Raw genomic sequence first — 18,059 nt, forward strand, 5'->3', positions numbered from 1 at the left:
TCCCATTCATTCATTTTTTTCATTATTATGTTTTAATTCACTCATGTATTCATTCTACCATCTATTCATCAACTTTTTAATTACTCATGTAGCAAATATTTATTGGGCTAGTAACTGCAGATTAGATTTATTGGGCTTTTTCTATATGGTGGATTTCTTGATAAGTATGACGAAAGTAACAACAATAGATAGCAACCAGCATTTATTGAGCATTTATTCTGTGTCACGCACCATGAATTATTTCCTCTTCACAAGAGTTGTCTGAGGTAAGATGCTGTTATTAACAGCGTTTTTACAGATTGGGCAAAGTGTTTTAGAGGATTTCGGTGAATTATCCAAAGTCACACAGCTGGTAAATTACAGGGCCAGGGTTCAAAATCATGTTTGTCTAATGTAACACACATGCTCTTAACCAGTGCTTGGGGCAGCCTCAGTAGATCTGAAACTCCAGGGTTTGTAATTCTTACTCAGTAATGAATTCATAGGGAAGTGGTACCTGATCTGTGTTATAAAGTGTGGACAGGAGACTAGTAAGAAAATCATTTAAGAAGGTATTCATTCCAATCAAAAACAACATACTAAACAAAACAGTGAAGCAGAAACCCACAGTATGACCCCATTTTCCCAGCATAACTCATTGAAAAGGTATTAATATGTCATCATCAACTTGACAAAACCAAATGGTGAGTTAGGAATCTTTCCATTGAAAATGACTGGAAATCAAAAACTGGCTTGAAGAATGAAGGAATGTTGGACTTCCCTGGTGTTGCAGTGGTTAAGAATCCGCCTGCCAATGCAGTGGACACAGGTTCGAGCCATGGTCCAAGAAGATCCCACATGCCATGGAGCAACTAGGCCTATGCGCCATAACTACTGAGCCCACATGCCACAACTACTGAAGCCTGCGTGCCTAGAGCCCGTGCTCCATAGAGAAGCCACCGTAATGAGAAGCCCGCGCACCGCAACGAAGAGTAGCCCCCACTCGCCGCAACTAGAGAAAGACCGCACACAGCAATGAAGACCCAACGCAGCCAAAAATAAATTAATTAATTAATTAATTTAAAGTATATTTTAAAAAAAGAATGAAGGAACAGATAAATTTGCATCGCTGAAAAGAGCAGGGGCAGGGTTAGCTTCAGGTACAGTTGGATCTAGTGCCATCTAGGACCAGCTTTGTTCCCTTCCGTATTTCCTCTCTGTCTTCCACAGAATCAGCTACTTCTTCAGGCTTCAAATGAATTCCTGTTGGCAGTTCCACGGTCTTCTGTTTTAGTAGCAAAAAAGTTGTTCATGTCTTTGTATCTTCATACCACACAGACCGCAGGTGGATCTCAAAAAGTTGAGACACTTCTTTTGTCCCAGAAGCCCTAGAAAACTTCTCCACAGATTTTATTGGTTTTGACTGGGTTTCTTCCATCATGAATCAAACCATGGGAGCCAGAGGGATGAGATAGAATAGGATTGTTCTTTAGCCAGTCAGGCTTTAGCCAGTCAGAGTACAGCCCCTAAAGCTGGGGGAAGGATCAATATCACAAAAATGGATGGCTGATCATGGGAGAGAATTATACTGCAAATGGTGTCATCTGAAAGAGGAAGATGAACAGAAGTTAGATAGGAAAAACCACTGGGGTCCACCACACCAAGCTATTCAGTTTCTTTCTTTAACTACTGATTGCCCAAAAGTATCTTCCTGAAGCATAAGGCAGCTCAATTTTGAACTGCACTAAATTGGCAGTGGAGTTGGCCCTTCAGATCCGTAGATACTGCACCCGATTCCCCTTGGTTGGTTGAATCCACAGATGGGGAGCCTGCAGATCTGGAGAGCCGACTGTACTATGTCATTTTATATAAAGGACTTGAGCATTTTGGGATTTGGGTATCTGCTGGAATCCTGGAACCAATCCCCTATGGGTACTGAGGGACGTCTGTATTATCTTATTCATTACCATCTTGGGAGCATTTTCTCCACTAAATGTAATAATATTTCTTTAATATTAGTAAGTGTAGTATTTTTTTCCTCCCCAAAGTGGCTCAGAAGTTCCAACGTTCAAAGTGTCTTGAGTAGGATTATTGTCACTACCCTCCTTTATATCTGCTTTGTGTCCTGACTAAACAAAAGGTATCGACTTGCAACATTTCAATTAAAATCAGATTAAATACTGTGTTTCTTTACAGGGGTGGTACTTCAATTGCAACTCTTTCCATGTTGTTTATTTGACATATGTGTTTGGCATGTGTCAACTGTTGTGATCACTTTTCTTTTTGTGACATTTTTGAGAAGGGGAAAATACTGCATGGCTCAGTGGCTGACACAGTTACAAGCGGCAATATAAAAATTTGAAATTCTTAGACGATTTAGCATTTCCCCTCCCAGACACATTATTTATCACAGAGAAGTGATATTCTGGGGGACTCAAGCCAATTAGAGGATGGGAGTATAATTTTTACAAAACAAGTGTATGTCTAAATTATCACTCTCTCTCTCCTCTCCATAAATAGTGACGCTAATAGACCCGTAGCCTGAGATACGGGAAGGGATGCCATGTTCTCCAACAATTCATCTTGTCTGGGAAGGCAGAGTTGAGAAATCGGATCACCTAAGGTGCACAGCTATACTTTAGCATCGTCGGGCGTCTCCTGACTATAGTGGTTGAAGGAGTGTTTCTTGTCTAGAAGAGGGTGCTTGTGCGTGTGTTTATGTGTGCATGTGTGTGTTTGCAAGAGAAAGGGAGAGAGAGGCTTACAGTTTAAGGCATGATTGAACCACCAATATGTTTTACTTGGTTGGCACAAAATTTCTACAGTAGGGAACTTTTGACATAAAAGTTTAGATTACCGTCTTCTTATAAAGATCTTGAGATCTTTCCTAAGGGGGAAAACAATAGACTGGAGTCTACAGTGGTTTTGTATAGTGGTTGCCACCTTTAGACAGGTCATAAGCTCTCCAGTCTGCCTCAGTCCCCACCATTCCCTGTTGCCTCAGATCCAATATGTTTCGTTCCGTTACCTTCCTGGATACAACAGGCAGTTAAGTTTGTGGGCCTTAATATAATGAGAGCCACATGCACTAATAATCCAGTGACTTGTCAATCCACTGTCCTTTCAAATTTTGCCCAAGATATAGGCACTGAGGGTGGAGAGAATCTGATTTTCCTGTAAGACTTTTTTTTTTCAGAATCAGTACGATTTACTTACATTAGTTGAAACAGAGTCAATATTCTTTTAAAAAGTAAGACAAAATATTTCCAACTTTTCTGCAGTTCTAGTTTTCCTTTGGCATTCTTTTGTGACTTTTCTGAACCAAGCAACTTCTTGGGAGGTATATTAAAAGGTTTAATATTCACAATATAAATCACATCTCTTGTAAATCACAGCACACCACACATTACGTGGTTCTGGAATTTCTGCTAACCACGACTGCCATCTTTGAGCTGACTACAAATGCTGTGTATGTTAGCTACAAAAATCCTCAGCAAAAATATTCCAGGGCTAATAAATGTTATGTTTTTGTATCTTTGCCTTTTTTACTTTACAGCGCTATATCTTTTTATCAGAGAAGGGGAAATGTATATTTTTCCAACTTCTTCCATTAGTGTTTCTAAACTTGTTAGAGATTAGTACTTTGGGCAGCTCTCCAGCTGACCCACCGCTCAATTCACTTCTGTGCGAGAAGGGGAAGGCATGGTAGAGGAATCACTGAGTCACAGAATGTGTGAGCTTAAAGACTTGGCCCTGGGAATCTGAAAAGCAGAATTTTGAGAAATTTGCCATATTTTAATAAGTATATTATAAACTATTTTTGATTGCCTGTTCTTTATTGCATACTCAATGTGTGTACCTAATTCAGGAGTCAGTAAATTATGGACCAAGGGCCAATCTAGCCAGCTGTCTTTTTTTGTAAATAAAGTTTTATTGGCACACAGCCACGCCCATTTATTTACATATCATTTGAGGCTTCTTTTGTACTACAACAGCAAAGTTGAATAGTTGTAACAGAGGCCAATATGGCCAGCAAAGCAAAAATATTTACTGTGTGGTCCTTTAAGAAAAATTTTGCCAAACTGATCTAATTCTCTAACATGGTAGAAAAATGTCATTGCTTGTTAAAAGCATTTTTTAAAAAAATGATTAGTTCTCCCAGATTTAAGCTCCTGTACTCCTCTTCAGGACTCTTGTGACACTTGAAATTATCTATTCACTGGACATCTTCATACTAAAAGCTGCTTAGGGAGCCTCTGTTGGATCTGATTTATCAATTAGGAATGCTTTTAACTGCAAGTAGCAGAATACTTCTAACTGTGGCTTAAACAATGGAGATTTGAATTATCTAATACAAATGAGTCTAGGTTTGATACAGAGGCCCCAGGGTTGTGCAAACTACAATTGCTATAATCCCAGTGCTAGAACAAGACAGGAAACTAGTGGATATTCAATAAAAACATGTCAAATGGCAGATGGATGTATTGATGGATGAATGGATATATGATAGACAAAATCTTTCAAATTTAGTTTAATTTGGTCCCCACGGTGGGCAACAGATGACAGCAAGTAAGGGGTCCTTTGTAGTAAAAATGTGTGGACTTCACTTTATCTTAACCTCTTCATTTTACAGATGGGGAAAGTGAGGCACAAAAATAGAAGGTTAGGTATTACTGTGAATTTTTATGGGTTTTGATTGTCCAACATCCATGTGCCGCCTTTCTGGTAACAACTCCTTAATTTTTCTTTTAAGAACCAAGTCTCTAAAACAATGTGATTGAAGTGAGGCAGGTGGCAGCCCTACCCGCAAAGAGAGCATCTGTCCCGGGATCAGCAATATTCCATCCCCCTGACTTTAGTGATTGATCCAGAGTTGAGTGCAAGTCCCAGGGTCATACAACCAGAATGAGCATTAAGCTTCAGCAGGTGCTGCCAGAAAAAAAAGAGCAGAGGCCAGTCTCTAACAGCCCCTGGTCCATAAGATGTGCTCAGCAAATATTTGTTGAATGAATGAATGAGTGAATATATGAATAAATAGCATCTTCCTGTGTCAGAAAGGAAGGGTCCTCAAGGACCAGATGATCTACTCTCTACAGACCTAGCAGTAGAATCCCAGTCTCCTGAAAGCAAGTCCAAGGTCTTCTCTATTCTTCCTTCCTGATCATGGCAATAGGAATTCCTGATCTTCCAGTAACCATCTTTTGCCTCTGTCAATGTCACTACTTGTTTTCCTCAGTTAATCTGTTTTCTCAAGTCCTTGAGTGCTTCCATTTCTTGAAGTGCATCTTGTCTATGTATTTGAATTCCAGTTCTTTTCAATTGCAGCGAAATGAGGCAGATACTAATGACCCTTTGTTGCATTACTGTGCCCACTAAGGGACCTGGGATGTTATCCTGGCTCTCCACCTTCAGTCCTCTGTCTCCATTCACATCTCTGACCAGGCGCTTCTTGAGGTCTCTCTCCTATGTTCCCAAACCCTCCAGTGTGGGCCAGAGCACATCCCTGTTCTTATTCCGCAATGCAGCTTATACCAATGGTCCCCTGGGCTGACTGGTTTTAAGAGGCTCACCTGGACTGTGGAGAGATCTATATCTTAGACATTCAATGGAGACATCGCCAGGGCCCTTGGGTGTCCAGTGGGCTGTGTTTCGAGATCCCTTCCAGGTTGGGGAATGAGGAAATACAGTGTCTTTCAGAAACAGATGGCATCCAGGTGTAGCTTGCTCGGCTGGGCTCCATCTTGGAACCTCTAATGAATTCTCCAGCTGGGGTGGGTCACAGGCCTTGCATTCTCTTCCACCCCAGCAGGACTGCTGTGGATCTCAACAGTGGTTGTGTGGGGATGGTATAAGGACTGCTCCTTTTGAAATATTCCTGAAATGTTCCCCTTCTAGGGAATTGCAAACTATTTTGCACCGTGAGGAGCATCATGGAAGAGAATATTTAATTCAAACAAGCAGCTCTCTGAACATTATGCTCTGTGAATTCAACCATCAACCATTAATTCAAAAGTTTGATGTAAGGAACTTTTAAGTAACATAGATATCTGTTAAGAATACATTTTTCAAATATTCAAATTTTTAAATTTGAAAATCCACTCTGCCACTTACTCACTGTGTATGTAACCTTGAACAAGTTACTGAAACCAGTGGTTCTCAGATGTGGTCCCCAGATCAACAGCAGCAACATCACCTGGGAATTTTTTGAATAAAAATCTTGGGGCCCCCACCCCAAACCTACTGAATCAGATACTCTAGGGAAAGGAGTCAGCAATCTGTGTTTTAACAAGATTACATTTAACATATGTAAAATGGGAGTAATATAACTTGTCCTCATAAGGTTGTTTTAAGGATTAAAATCAATAGGTTTTGCACGTAAAGCACTTAGCACAGTGTCTGGCGCTTCTTACGCACTCAATACATGACAGCTACAATCAACGTTATTGTTATTTTGTTATTGTTGGATTTCTTTTCTGGGTGGCCAGTGAACTAGTCTATGTCTCTACACATCTACCTGAGAAATAGTGAAGAGGGAATGTATTTGAACATTAATCATTGCAACAATAGCTAATTTAGTGAACTCCTACCCTGGGCCAGGCACTTGGCTAATCACTTCATGATCATTGCATTAGATCTTCATTTAAAAAAATGCTAAGACAATGGTGCTCTTTTTGTCCATCTTTTACAGGTGACAAAACAGCTTAAGTAACTTGCCCAGAATAACACAGGTAGTGAATGAAAGAGCCAGAAAAAGAATTCAGAGAATGAGTCTCCAGAGCCCGGGTTTTAAGCAGACGACCATACTGCCCCTCCAGAGTGGTTCGCAAAAGGGACTGTGGGGTGGCCATTTCCATACCTACAGTGTCATTGCCAAAATCAGATACTCGCTACCACATATGCATTAACATCATAGCTATTGATTAATTATAGAAGAAGTCTCTGGATCAAGTTTTGGCTTGAAATGAGTTCATTTTATAAGAGGACCTTGTAGCTGTCCTCCATGAAGGTCTCCATGATTCTTTATTTCTGCCCAGGCGTATTGGTCGTGTGGTCCTGATGGGGGATAATTTGCTGATGACAGGACTAAAGACAGCCTAGCATCTGTCACCAGAGTTGTTCCTTTTGGGTCACACTTTGAGGCACTGATTACCTGAGCCCACAGAATACATTCAGGTATCCATTAGATGAGAGAATCAGCTAGAAAAAAAAAATGCTTCCTTTACTTACAGAAGGTATATCTTCAGGTGAGGATTAGAAAGAGGAAATGTGGAAATGTGACCTGTAGTTATTGTTAAGTAAGTAATAAGCAGCGGTACTTGTTAATGTGGGTTTGGGTGCCCAATGATAAATGCCAAATTTATATCATTTTTCAATACCACAAAAAATCTGGCCCATAAAATACTAATGACGCCCTATAAAACAATTTAAAAATGGGTAAAATTTTATGTATATCAGAGGAATTTCAGAACAGGCTGCTGAATTTGTAGAATAAATATATTTAAACACCTATCAAATGATGTTCCGGAGTAAAATATATGTTTATTCAGTGCAGCGTTCACTTCTTCCCAGAGAACTTTTAAGGTACAAATAAGCCAGGAACGAAACCCTGCAGGTTTTCTTATCTAAGTGAAGCTAATAAGTTTGTCCTTCATTTGAGAGTTCCTGCCTAAATCTTCAAAGCTGGACCTCAAAGATATTATAAGATGTTCAGTTTAATGTAAAACTTCCCTGTGACAGTATCAACAATAGCACCATTGAGCAAACACTACTTTTGTCTTCTGCCTTTTATTTAATTTTTTTTCCCTCTTCTTAGCTCCACCCCAGCTAGCTCTTGAAAGGCCTTCTGTTCTGTCAGCCATAATGACATCTGCTGGCGGAGACAGGAAGTCATAAATCTGTAGGTCCCCTCTCAACCAAACCTTGTTAATGCTGCCATTTATCACAAGGGCTGGGGTGCCATCTCTGGAGGGCTGGACGCAGAGAGTCCATTTTCTCCCATATCCCTTTCCCAAGAGAGCAACCATTTTAAAAACAGCCACTTTTTCATCTCGCATTTGCAGACCTGAAAGTCAGGCAGATGCGACGTGCAGCTCTTGGAAAGAAGCCACAATTCCAGGCAACAATATACTCTACTTGATGTTTCAGAACTGAAGGAAAGCAGTGCTGACCAAGTTCTGTCCTTCCTCGTTTTAAATCGGCCCCTAACTGCGTCCAGGAGAGGAACGGAGATTTCCTCTCTCTGAGCCCCTCTGCCTCCCTGTACCTTCTTTAAGGGCAAAACTTACTACAGTGGGAGTTGAAGGAGGATTATTGAAACTCAGTTACTTTTGTTCTGAACTAATTCAGGATGATGTTTGGGTTTTATTTCTAAGGAGTTCATTGCGCCCTGAGCCTTGATTCAAGACCTGTGCTCGTGCAGGACGTATTCTAGCTTTTGTCGCTCGAAGTGTGGTCCCTGGAGCAGAAGCATTAGCATCATCAGTTCGAGCTTGTTAGACATGCAGCATCCCAGGCACTCTACACCCACTTGATCAGAATCTGCATTTGAAGCCAGGTCCCCAGATGATTCCTTTATACATTAAAGTTTGCGAGGCCATGCTCTACCCTGGGGTTCTCAAACCTGGCCCTTATTAACGTTTGGGGATAGATCAGTCTTTGTTTGCAGGGGCCTTTCCTGTGCGCTCTAGGATGTTTGCCAGCATCTCTGGCCTCTACCCTCTAGAAGCCAGTAGCACACCCCTGAATCGTGACAATCAAAAGCCTCTCCAGGGCTTCCCTGGTGGCGCAGTGGTTGAGAGTCCGCCTGCCGATGCAGGGGACGCGGGGTTCGTGCCCTGGTCCGGGAAGATCCCACGTGCCGCGGAGCGGCTGGGCCCGTGAGCCATGGCCGCTGAGCCTGCACGTCCAGAGCCTGTGCTCCGCGACGGGAGAGGCCACAGCGGTGAGAGGCCCACGTACCGCAAAAAAATAAAATAAAATAAACCAAAAACCTCTCCAGACATTGTGATGTGTCCCCTGGGAGGAAAAAGCACCCGTTGGAACCCTGCAACTCAAAATGTGGTCTGTGAATTCACAGTATCTTGTTAGAAATACACCTTCTCAGACCCCACCCCAGACCTACTATATCCGGATTTCTCGAGATGGAGCCCAGGAATCTACTTTAACTTTGTAGGAGACAATACACAGGTTAAAATTTAAGAATTGTTAAGCTGCGGAGTATAAACAGGGAAAAGCAATGCGGTAACTAGACATTTTGTGATACAAAAGTCTGCGTGGCTGCAGCATTACTGAGAGGGAGTAATGCATGGTGGATGAATCTACAAGCTAGAGCCATATCAGGAGGGTTTGAATCCAGGCTTCCCCATTTGCTATCTCCATAGCCTTGGGTAAGTTATCTAACCTCTCTGTGCCTCAGTTTCTTCACATGTAAAATGGGGACAAGAAAACCAATTTATCTCATCGAATTGTTCTAAGGATTAATAAGTTCATATTTTAAAGTGCTTAGAATAGCTTGTGGCCCAAGTGCTTTGTAAATGTTAACTACTATTATTACCACTTGTTTAATTTATCTGTCTTTCCCTAGATGTTTAAGTTCCCTAAGAACCAGGCAGGACCTTTTTTCCCTGCTGCATTCCCAGCACCCAACCCAGGGCCTGGCATGGAGCAGGTGCTTAATGAACCTTAGTGGGAAAAGAGGATACGCTGAAGGAGAGAAGAAGGCTGTGGCAGGAGCTCTCTGCTGCCAATGGCCAGGACCTGTGCCCTGCCGCCTTTGTACTTTCTGCAGGAGGACCTGAGCTTCCCTGATTGGCTTCTGTAAATTGGTGCACTTGCAGATTAGAGGATTGAGCTGATTTAGTTTTATCCCTTAGTACAGATTAGATTAAACCTCTGGTACAGCTGAAAGCACTCTGTAAACAATAGTCAATCAACAAATGCTAGAAAAAGAATGAAAAGCTAAAAATGTGGGAGTACTTTCTACGTGTCAGGTATTGTGCTAAGTATTTTATGTTTGGTCACATAATCCTCTTTGAGCCCCTAATGGAATTGGTGATGTAATTATGCCCATTTTACAGATAGGAAAACCGAGGTTCGGAGAGGCTATATAACTTGCCCAAGGTTATAGTCTTAGTAAATAGTAAAAGTATTTTTTAGATGTAGGTCTGTCTGACTTCAAACCTACATTTACCTTTCTTTCCTAGTGCCTACCTGGGCAGCACACAGTGATTCTGTGTCCTATATTTTCTATGGACAATCCTAATTTCAAATGTTCTGCTCCCACCTTATGCTTAAGAACACACTTAAGTGTTGGATCACGTCTCTCATCTTGTTTAAAAGCTTGAGCTGTGGTAATAATGAGAACTCTTCTCTATGCCCCTACTAGACATATAACAAGGAGAGAGACCCCTGCCTCCAGTGAGCACACTTGTGGGGAGAGAGTACACTGACAAAACCAGCGAATGAAAAAGACTTCTAAGCACTAAATACATTATAAACAATAGGACTAAAACAGAGGGAGCAGCTAAGAGAGGCATGGTGTGAAGCTTTCAAATACACTGGGCCTTCGCTAGATGGTTATTGAGGGTCTGCTGTTTATTGAAGTTCTGCTGTGTACCTGGAACTAGGCTAAGTGGAGATATTGCAATGAATAAGGCAGTCTTGGTCCCTGCCCATGTGAAGCTCCCAGTTTGGGGGATTCCAGTGCAACAGACACCGCCTGGTACTCGGCCCACTTCTCCACACTCTGCTTTAACTGCCAGCAGGGAGTGGTTCTTTGCCTGCAGGGAAGGCCGGGAGAGGCCCTCATCCCAGCTCTCAGGATGGAATGTAGATGGATACCCCAGCTCTCTCATACTTCAGAAGGGAGAGCTCAGACGTGCAGAATCTACACTGACTCCCAGCGTTCCCCCAGCAGGATTAAGTTGCAATTGCCCGCTGTGATAACCTGCTTGATAACACACCCCTATTGCCTGCATCCTTTTCTTTATTCACTCCCCCGCTTCCCTACTGGAGTTTTCCAGGATTATCTCCCAAATAAACTACTTGCTCTCAGATCTTTATCTTGGGGACATGCAATCCTTCAAGACACACAAGAGGATTTGCAACAGTCCCGAACTATTCAACCACTTGACGTCTGTGGGTTCCTGAGCTGTGTTGGCCTTCCCAGCAGTAGTTAAGGAGAAAAGACAAGCTGTATTGATGGGCAAAAAGAGCATCCAGGACAAGTCACTTTGGCATAATCCTAGCAAGCAGGGGTAGAATCTCATGAAATTTTCAGGACAATAGGACGCTTAATGCCTAATCATAATAGATAAGACATGCTCCCTGATAAGACGGAAAGGTGTTCTCAGAGCGAATTATATCATACTCTATTTGCTTCTGAAAGTTGAGGGGCACCTTTGGGCGCACAGTTCTAATGAGTCCAGGGAGGAGCGCTTGAGGCACAGTTGAGGTGGCATAAAATGTACCGGAGCCCAGAACTTAAAGGCTGCTCGCCACATGGTTTCCAGGCTGTTCCGGTCCTTACATTCACTTAATGTCTTCCTGTGGTTAATGAAGTTGAGCAATGGATTACTGGGCCAGCGACGTGGTCTGGATTCTTCAGCAGCAGCAAAACACTGTCACCAACTGCAAGTAGTCAACCAAGCAGCTCCTGTACCCCAGCCTGGCCACTCAGCAGTTGTCCTGTTTAAAATACACATCATGCTTAACTGCTGTTGCAAAACGCTACACCTAACCACATCAAAATAGTTCTTAAAAAAAGAGAAGCTGATGACTTTTGGAGGATTTATTCACAGAAGCAAGCTTGCCAATGCCCGAGCACCCCCAAACTTTGTCATCCACCTTAACTGTTTTCAGGGAGCAAATTTCCACCAAGTACAATAAGACATAGTGTCTTCTGTGTTGGTTGAGCAAACCCAGTCTAATGGACTGAGTGTTTCAGGATGTAAATAAATGAATGAATTAGCATTTATCAATGGCTGAAAGGAGAAAATTCAAACTCCATATTATGACCAATGATGTGCATACTCCCCCCCCCCCGCCGCCCACCGTGACTCACCTCTCTTGCCTCCTTTCTGCTTCCCTTTCCCCGGGCTGGCTGGCTCTCTCAACCTGGGACCTGGCAGCTGCATTTTTGTGTTATAGAAGCAGAGAAATCTCTTCCAATTTCAGGCTTTGGCTCCTGGTTGGCTGCTTTGTGTCTTCCAGATCTCAGTTTAAATGTTATCTTCTCAGAAAGGCTTTCCATGACCCCCACCCTGAGTGGACCCTGCCCCCTGCACTCTCTATCACAACACCCTGCTTTACTCTTGCTGTCACTCTCCACGATCCATCTGCCATGTCCTCTTGTCCAGTTCTTCCCTTCACCGTGATGCTGTATCAGGTGTCATGGGAGGGTAGGAAATAACCAGAGATTGCTACCTTAAAGTTTTCACAAAACAGTTACTGGAAGAGAGATATCCTGAATGAGTTAAATGACAGAAGAGCAAGGCAATGAATTATATCCTCAAGGGCAAAATCGTATGGTACACTGGCTCTCAAACTTGGCGGCATATTGGAATCATCTGGGGGCTTTAAAAAATACTGATGGCTGGATCCCGCCCTCACAGACTGATGTAATGAGTCTGGGGTAAGACCAGGGCATTGGGATTTTTTAAATCACCCCAGTTGATTATAATATGCCGCAAAGTTTGAGAATACTGCTTTTTTTAATTGAAGCGTTATGTACAGATAAGGAAGTACACAAATCAGAAGCATGCTGCTGAATTAATTTTCACAGACTGAACACACTAGCATAACCAGCACCCCAGTTATGAACAATACCAGCCCCTCAGAAGCTCCTCATACCCACTGTCAAAGGTAACCTACCTGATACTCAAGGTGAATTCTGTCTGCCTGTATGCTCATATATTTGGAGTCATAGTCTACATTGAGTCTCTTTGTTTGGGGAAGATATGGACTAGAGAAGTTTGAATCACATGGGATCCACCCTGGAAGGCTTCCTGAAAGAGGCAGTAATTAAGGGAGGATCTGAAGGAGGCAATAGGTGAGAGAGAGGGAAGAGAAAAGAGGGAGGGAAGTTGGGGAGGGGAGGACAGCATCAACTGGAAAGAGGCACACAGGCTGAAATGCTATACAGCCCTATCTAACAAAAGCCCTAAGATACTTTTAAAGTTTATCCTTCCTTGCAAGTATGCTTAGCTCAGTATTCAATCATTCCACAAATTTTTACTGAACACCAATCCTGCACTGGACTTGGAGATATATAGGTGATAGAACTTACGTTTTAATTAGGGGAGACAGAAAATAAAGAGGCAAGTACATGAAATTACTTACATGTGGTTGTAAGCGCCATGAAGGATGAGAGACAGTGGGACAGATAGGGTGGGCAGAAGGAAGTGATGTTTGAGTTGAGAGTAAAGGGGAAAAACAGATCTGGGGGAGGAATCTTGCTGGAGGGAAGAGTAAATGCAAAAGCCCTGAAACTTGTATGGGAGACACGACAGAAACTAAGACGCTCAAGAATTTCACAGGCTGCCCCAGTGTCCAACAATCACAGCAGTGACTAGCGTAAGGTAGGCACTCAGAGAATATTTGCTTTAATTGCATTGCGTTGCAGTCCAGCAGTAAGACAGGCAAACTACACCCCCGCCAAAAATATAATACAATAGGTATGTGCTTTAATGGGGCATTCATGGGCCACTAAGGGTGCGTTGAAAAGGCTCCTCGACCACCCTTTTGAGTGAATCCAAGAATAGATGCCCTGCCTGTCCCTTGCATGCAGCAACTTCTACTAACTTGATTCACTTGTTACAAAATTCAGCCCTGGCACAGGGAAGGTGCCAGTGCCTGGCACCTTATCAGAATCACCTGGGAACTTTCAAATTTTCAGATTTTCTGGCTCCACCCTGGGATCTAATTTAGTAAGTCTGGGGTGGGGCCTGTGCTTCTCTATCTTACCAAAAAAATCCCCAGGTGATTTTGATGTTGAGCCAGTGTGGGAATAAGTGTTCTGGAAGGTATGGTTGAGTCATTCCAATCAGCTCATGCCTTTACACATCCCAGAGTTTGAGGGTTGGATCCTAGGATGCTAAGTTCCCTGGAGACTTAAGCATAGCGTTATTCCAAGCCACCAACTCTTGGAAGAAGTTTCCGAAAGTGCCAGAGTCTGTGGTTTAGTATTTTACAAATTCTAGACATGCCCATACCACCTTCCTCACATTTTGCCATCTTCACATCCCACCTGAACCACTGTTTATTCTCTATTGTTCCTTAAGTATATTTATTTTTAAAACCCATGAATTATATTAAACTTTCGATTGCTACCATAAATGGAGAGCAGTATCTTTCTCTAAGACAGAGGTAAACAAAGTGAATTCAATTAAAAAAAAAAACATTTAAAAAAAGTCTAACCAGAGGCGGGTGTCCCCTTCCTCCCTCACTGCTCCACGTGCATCCCTCCCTAAGCTGTGCGCTCCGTCGAAGAGGACGACCTTCCCCGATAGAGGAGGACCGCTCTTCGGTCAAGGGTATACGAGTAGCTGAGCTCCCCTGCTAGAACCTCCAAACAAGCTCTCAAGGTCCATTTGTAGGAGAACGTAGGGTAGTCAAGCTTCCAAGACTCCAGACACATCCAAATGAGGCACTGCACGTGGCAGTCTGCCTTTAAAAAAAAGAAAAAAAAAGTCTAGCCAGGTATTCTTGCCTCTCCTAAGCTTCTGAGTCAGAGATCTGTGGTTTCTTGGTTGAAAATAAAAGTTAGCAAGTGATAGGCACAAAAGACATACTAGCACCAAACGGACACTTCCTCAGATCGAAAGGGAATAATAACCTTTTCACTATGTGATTCAGCATTTTTCAGTGTTATGTCTACACCACTGAATGACATCTGGGTACCACTGTGTTATGCATCCACTGGGGTAGCCAAAATCTTTGTTGATAACCAAGCTGTATACTCTTCAGTAGTAGCAGTAGGAAAAAACACAAATTAATGAAAGAACACTCCAGAAGTGTGGGCCCAAGAATGAGTTCGTAGCCAGCTAAAAGAAAGTTTTTGCAGAAGATATTGTGAGCTCCCCCTCCCCGACTATATAACCGGCTACTGAGAAAGAGGCAAGAGTGGGGGTAAAATTCGAGAAGAATCCTGGAGAGCATCTAGGAGAGCTTCTGTAGCACAGTCAACTGCTCCTGCCTATTTCCCTCCTGATCTACTCCAAGGCTGGGTCCAGCTCCTGAACTCCCTCTTTCCTAGTTCCCAGTCTCTTGGATGTCATTTTACAGATGTTTTCTGAAGGCAAGGATCCTATCTCATGCATTCTAGCATCTCCTGTGCTCAGGGCAATACCTGGCACCTAACACAGAGATTTGTTAAATTATTGAATGGAATGCAAAGGCCAAATCAACGGGCATAGGGCTTCTGCAGAATATGGCAGATTCGAGGTGAGCTTACTGCAATCTTGGTCTTCTTTTCCGTCCAGGCCTAATTCTGTACCTCCTGATCCTATAACTGTGGCTCCTTAATGACAGGACTGTGGGGTTTTCACTCAATAAGCTACGGTTCCTATCACAGAGCTCCATAAAGGTGTGTTGGGTAATTAGAATTAATTAGTACTCATACCCCTTTTGCTGACATAGCCAACTATGAAGTGGGGTTTTCTCTGCCTCAGTTGCCTAAGGACTAGGCTGGGATTGGGTGGGGCTGGTAATGGGTGGAGGCTGCCTGGGTGATTTAGGGTGAGTGAATTAACAATTTGTACCATGTACGTGAGAAGGAAAAATGAGCATTTGCCCCCCTGTGCGGGGATGTTAAAAATGATTAAACAGCACTTTGCAAAGAGTGACAATAACATCTTGCAGCTGACTGGTAGGATGGACAAAGTTTCCTATGGCCCAAAAGAACTGTTTAGAAAAATATTTGTGGGACGGGTCACCCTTGGTAATTCCCCATGAGCGAGGGCAAAAGTGACAGGTAGGTTGTAGGCAGAAGGCGCCACAGATCGTACAGGTCAGGCCTCACGTGCAGTGAGTATATGGTAGGGCGGGAGTGAGGAGTGGACACTGGTGAAACCCATCACAGTGACCACAGTAACAGTGTCACCCCTTGAACTCCTAAATTATTGTAATTATTACTTTAATATCTAAGCCTGAGTTGGCTCTATAGTTAGCAATTTGGGGTAGATCTGATTCCAAAAGAACAAGGGCTTTTTTAGCAGAAGTTTTTAAACTGGAATAAGCAAGAGATTCACCTGTGGGATTGGGAGTTGTTTGGTCAAACTGCAGATTCCAAAGCCCTTATCCAGAAGTTTCTGACTTAGAAGGTTAAGGGCAATGGGCCCTAGAAGGTTCTGATTAGGAGACCTAGGCGTGACTTTACCTCCTGGGTGACTTTGGGCAACGTCTGGATACAATTTTGGTTGACACAACTAGGGTGGAAGAGTCTGGCATCTAGTGGGTAGAGACCAGACGTGCTGCTAAACATCCTACGATGCACAGTGGCCTCCACAGCAAAGAATTATGGCCTCAAAAGGTCAATAGTGCCAGGGTTAGAACATTTTCTTCTAGAGTAAAAGGCCTCAGAACATGCATTTAACAAGGGCCTCAGGGCATTTTAATGCAGGAAGGAGAAGCCCTTGGAAAGACTGAGACAATGCCTGGCTTTTTATTCTGGGGACATGCTGTCAGAGCTCCCTTTTTGCCTATAACTCCTCTGTATTTAGGACTCAGCTTTCACTTGACTTTCCCCAGGAAGCCCTACCTCGTAACTAAACATCCTCCCTTCCTCCAAGTCCAGGTTAACGGCCCCCACTTCTAAGTACAACCCCTGTCCCAGCAGGCCTCACTTACCCCTTTAATTGTCTCTCCAACTGGAACAAGAGTCCCTTGAGGGCAGGGTCCATGTTCAGCCTGTCCCCAGCAGCTCAAAAGGTACCTGGCCCATATCAGGGCCATTGCCACATGTTGGCTCAAATGACATCTCCTGCACTGAGGCTAGAGCTACCCCCTCTTGCGGACACTGTCACAGAACCCTCTTGTAACAAATTCTTGGAGCTTTCCACTCTGAAATTATCATATTGGTTTGCTTACCTTTCATTCATTCAAATGTTTTATTGGGCATCTACTACATGTTGTGATCTTTGCTGTCACTGGGAATATAAAACCCCTCCTCCCAACAGAACTTATATCCTACAGGGGAAATTTGGACAATAAAAATAGAAAACTGTATATAATACATGTGATAATATGTGTGACATTGGTAAGCCCAGTAGAGAAAAATAAAATAGAGAAATGGAATGGGGAGTGGAGATGTGTGTGTGAAACTTTAAGTAAGGTTGGCCTCTGGGAGAAGGTGACATTTAAGCAAAGCCTGGATATCTGGGGGCGACTTGTCTGCTCCTTATTAGAACACAAACACTGAGAGGGCCAGGATCTTCCCTTTCTGTATGGCTGCTGTGTCTCCAGAATAGGCACATAGTAGGTGCTCAATAAAGATTATTTAAACAAAACAAAAAGAGGACCATGTGATTAAACTATCAAGGAGACAGATGGGAGATTCCTGTTTTTATGACCGTCCAGGGACTAGCAGGAAGGTGGGAGAGGAAAGGGCATTAAATTTAAGGCGGTGAGGAGGACATCCCTGTGGTTAGATTAAGAGATTTAGAGGATGGTGGTCATCACTCCAAGGTGCCTACCCCGTCCCCTGCCCAAAAGGAACATAAGTTCTCATGCTGCTAATATGGTTAATGGTCCTGTTAATGGTCCCTGCGGCTCAGCTCACCTGGCCCCCTGCGTCTCCTACCATCACCCCGCCCCCTTTCTTCCGCATCCCCTCCCTTGTCACGCCTCCCCCAAGGGGTGTCCCCGAGCCCGGGGGTGGGGGGAGGGTGGAAAGGGGGTGGCGCGTCACCGCACCAGAGAAGAGGGCGCACGGCGGAGCCAGCCCCGGTGGCACGCCCGGGTCCCCGCCCCCAGCCCTGCTCCCCGGCGGGACACTGTCCCTTTAATAGACTCCCTCTGCCTGGCGTTCTGCGGCTGGGGAGTAAATTTCTCCCTGTCATCAGGTCGCGGGGAGAGGAGGAGGA

At 43.5% G+C, this 18,059-nt stretch overlaps 1 long non-coding RNA gene across 1 annotated transcript; it reads right to left on the reverse strand.

Moving 5' to 3' along the window:
- Window positions 1-201: 201 nt before the first annotated feature.
- LOC109551348 (uncharacterized) lies at window positions 202-17,964 on the reverse strand. The gene is made up of 3 exons (XR_012326402.1): window positions 12,041-17,964; window positions 11,507-11,664; window positions 202-1,583 (listed from the first exon to the last, which is right to left on the reverse strand). It is a non-coding gene; the product is annotated as an uncharacterized lncRNA (long non-coding RNA).
- Window positions 17,965-18,059: the final 95 nt, after the last annotated feature.

This window comes from Tursiops truncatus, chromosome 15, assembly GCF_011762595.2.
Source record: "Tursiops truncatus isolate mTurTru1 chromosome 15, mTurTru1.mat.Y, whole genome shotgun sequence".
NCBI lineage: Eukaryota > Metazoa > Chordata > Mammalia > Artiodactyla > Delphinidae > Tursiops > Tursiops truncatus.